Genomic DNA, 4042 nt, shown 5'->3' with positions numbered 1-4042 from the left:
TTAAGAAATAAGTGTTGTGGAGGATTTGAGTTGATTTTGAAACACTTGTCGTTATCTTGTGATTGGTGCTGTTATATATATATATTAGGATCGGGTTGCACGCCGCAACAGGAGGAATAAGGGTGAATGTGATTGTCTGGTGGGATCAGGTTGCATGCCGCAACAAGGAGTAATAAGGGTGGACAGGTGGGATCGGGTTGCACGCCGCAACAGGAGGAATAAGGGTGATATATTGAGGAGTAATAAGGGTGGACTGGTGGGATCGGGTTACACGCCGCAACAAGGAGTAATAAGGGTGAATGTTGATACTGTCATTGTTTATATGATGGGATCGGGATGCACGCCGCATCAGTTGTTGATTATGTATTCATTTCTGCTGAGGTTCATTACAGTGATGTTTAAACTCCCTTAAGGATTGGTTATAGCTGAATTTTGGTAGAACGACTGGGTTCCGTATTTATCCAATACAAGTTCCTGTTATATTTCATTTTGTACTTCTGTTTCTGTTTAGTATAAACTGTTGCAGGTTATATATATGTTGTTATTCCCCGCCGTAGCCTCGTCACTACTTCGTCAAGGTTAGGCTCGGCACTTACTAGTACATGGGTTCGGTTGTATTGATGCTGCACTCTACACTTCCTGTCCAGATTTCGGAGCTAGTGGCTGATCGAGAGGTTGGTTGTTGTTACTGCGTTTCAGAGACCCAAGGTAGTCCTGCAGGCGTCCGCAAGCCCTAGCGTCCCTTCCATCTTTACTTCATTTCTCTTTTGTTTACTTTCGAGACAGATGTATTCTTTTCTTTCAGACCAGTATTTGTAGTAATCTGTAGAAAGTTCGTGAGTTGTGACACCAGTTTCTGGGTGGTATCTACTTCGGATTTCGTATTTAGCATAAAGATGATCTTTTAAACTGTGTAATTCCGCTTTTATTTCCGCTGATTTACTTTTGTTAAGTTTTATTTATTATTCATTGGAAGACAGAGACAAAACCAAGTTTGCAATTTTTGAGTTTATATGCAGTTACGATGCTTGATTTTGGATCGTGATAAACTTGGTGTTAGAGCCCTAGGTTTAAAGTTATGTGAGTCACAGAACAATGTCTTAGTAGAGTCTCGTTTATGGATGTATTGAATCTCATACGTATAAGCGAGAGGCACAGAGGCATTTAAGAAAGTTTCCCGTTCTTTGATTCTTCCTTGGGCTATAGAACTTGAAGTAAGGAATATGATATCCTTCGTTTCCACTTATGCAAGGGAACACGTTCATCTGATCAAGTACTAGCAGTTAATGATATATATTAATTCTAATTCCATAGACACATATGTATTAGGTTATCTTGAATAAGGACCCAAAATATTCTTATGAGAAATATTAACCCTATTAACCAATAAACCAGATAAATTAATTAGTCAATTTATATGAAAAACTCAACAGGATTGTTAGTTGACTCATATATGGTAATTCTAATTCCATCGACACATATGTATTAGGTTAGCTTGAATAAGGACTCAAAAATATTCTTATGAGAAATATTAACCCTATTAACCAATAAACCAGATAAATTAATTAGTCAATTTATATGAAAAACTCAACAGGATTGTTAGCTGACTCATAGCAATGAAATATTATTTCTTACTGAATTTAGTCTCTAAGTGTGACGACCCAAAGGGTCATCACTTGTATTCCTACTCACTCTATATTTCTGAGGCCGTGAAAACCTCACTTGGGGGTTGCCTCGAATTTGTGTGCGCAGTCCGGGCGCGGCCGTAACGTTTAAATATGAATTTGTGAGAAAAATAATAAAATTTTGATGTTTTAATTGATTAAGTTTGACTTCGGTCAACGTTGGACTCGTGATTCGACAGTCCCGGAGGGTCCGTGGGAAAATATGAGACTTGGGGGTGTGCCCGGAATCAAATTTCGAGGTCCCGAGTCCGAGGAATGAATTTTTACGTGAAATTGTTTTCTGAAAATAATTAAAGAATTGGAAAGTGTTATTTGTTTAGAAAACTGTGCTGTTGGGCTCGTATTTTGGTTCCGACGCCCGGCACAAGTCTTAAATATGAGTTAAGCAATTGCTGTGAAGTTTGGTTAGATTTGGGCGTCATTTGACGTGTTTTGAGCTAGAAGCAGTAAAATTTGATGTTTCATGGAAATTGGAAGGAAATCATGGGTCTTGAGGCCTAATTCGATGTTGTTTTGGCGATTTGATCGCCCGGATGAGTCCGTAGGATGTTTTTGGAGTTATGTGCATGTTTGGTTTGGAGCCCCGAGGGCTCGGGTGAGTTTTGAGTGGGTCCCAGGAGGGTCTTAGACTTAAAAGTATCATAAATTTGCAGGTCCAGGTGTTGCAGGCCCCCAGCGCGGCCGCGGTCATTTCCGCGCGGTCTGCGCGGCCGCGGTGCATTTCTGCGCGGTCCGCGTGGCTAGATTCAGAGGGGGGTCTTAGGTCCATTCAACCAGCGCGACCCCGCACCAAATCAGTGCGGTCCGTGCTGGGTAGGTTCAGAGAGTCATTTTTCTTCCCTTCCTCGGCGCGGCCGCATTGTATTTTTGTGCGGTCCGCGCCAGCCTTCAGTAAAGTATATAAAGTCGGGATTTTCAATCATTTTTCACTTTTTTCAAAACCCAAAACGTAAGAGGCGATTTTCCAAACGATTCTACTTCTTCAAAACGATTGGTAAGTGATTTCTAACTGATTTTCTATACTCCTTAACATCGTTAAACACAATTTCAAACTTCAAAACAAAGATTTTAATGGGGAAATTGGGAATTTAGGGTAGAACCTAGGTTTTCTAAAATTGGGGGTTTTGGACCTCAATTCGAGGTCCGATTCCAAAATAACTTACATATTTGAGTTCATGGGGGGAATGGGTCGGGTTTTGGTTCGAACCTCGGGTTTTGACCACGTGGGCCCGGGGGCGTTTTGGGAAATTTTGAGTAAAACTTTGGGAAATTCACTTTTCATGCATTCAAATTTATTAGATTAGCCTTTGTTGATACACTCAAGTAATTTGTGACTAGATTCGAGCGGTTTGGTGGTGAATTCGAAGGGTAAAGCTATACTAGAGGATTGAGTTGAGTTTGGAGCATTTGAGGTAAGTGTTTGATCTAACTTTGGCTTGAAGGAATAGGATTAGAGTGTTATTATTTGCTAATTGCTAAATGATCGAGTACGGTGTATAGGCATGGTGACGAGTATCTATACACCGATGTCTAGCATGACCGTGGGTCCTTGTATGCACTTATCCTGATATTGTTATGACTCCTCCATGTTAATTGATGAATTTTATGCAATGTGAAGAGTATGAGAACTAATTATGAATTGCAAATCCTTTGGAGCGTTGGCTCGAACGATAAAAAGACTATTGACTAAGAAATGAAAGAAATAGAAAGGGATATGATTAATCCCTTGCCGGGATGGTTTGAGTATATTGATTATTTTCCTTGTCGGGATGTGAAAGTTTTGTTGTTGCTCCCTTGCCGGGAGTTAGCTGTTAATTGTGTAATTCCCTTGCCGGGACAGTTCTTATTATTTGTTTATCCCCTCGCCCCGTTTGGTTGTGATTACTGTTTGGGTGAGGAAGAGTGATAATGCACGAAGGGTCATCCGGTGCCATGTTTTGATTATATTTGCACGAAGGGTCATTCCGTGCCATGTTTTGATTATATTTGCACGAAGGGTCATTTCGTGCCATGTTTTGATTATATTTGCACGAAGGGTCATTCTGTGCATGTTTTGGTTATATTTGCACGAAGGATCATTCCGTGCCATGATATGAGAGTTACGTGAGGGAAAGCACGAAGGGTGATGCCGTGCACTTTATTTGATTGCTTTGGTGAGAATGAGAGTAAAAGCACGAAGGTTGATGTCGTGCAACTGTTGATTGTCCTGCTCTCATTAATTATTGTTATTGCCTTGTTTCTTATTTAAATTGTTGACTTTATCTCCGGACTGTACTTCCCCATAGTATGCTTCACTCCCTCTTAACTATTAAACTTCTGTATTCTTTCCTTGTATTGCATATATATATATATACATT

Source organism: Nicotiana attenuata, unplaced genomic scaffold, assembly GCF_001879085.1.
Source record: "Nicotiana attenuata strain UT unplaced genomic scaffold, NIATTr2, whole genome shotgun sequence".
Taxonomy (NCBI): domain Eukaryota; kingdom Viridiplantae; phylum Streptophyta; class Magnoliopsida; order Solanales; family Solanaceae; genus Nicotiana; species Nicotiana attenuata.
The sequence above is the reverse complement of the archived record's forward strand: the minus strand, read 5'-3'. Positions refer to the sequence as shown.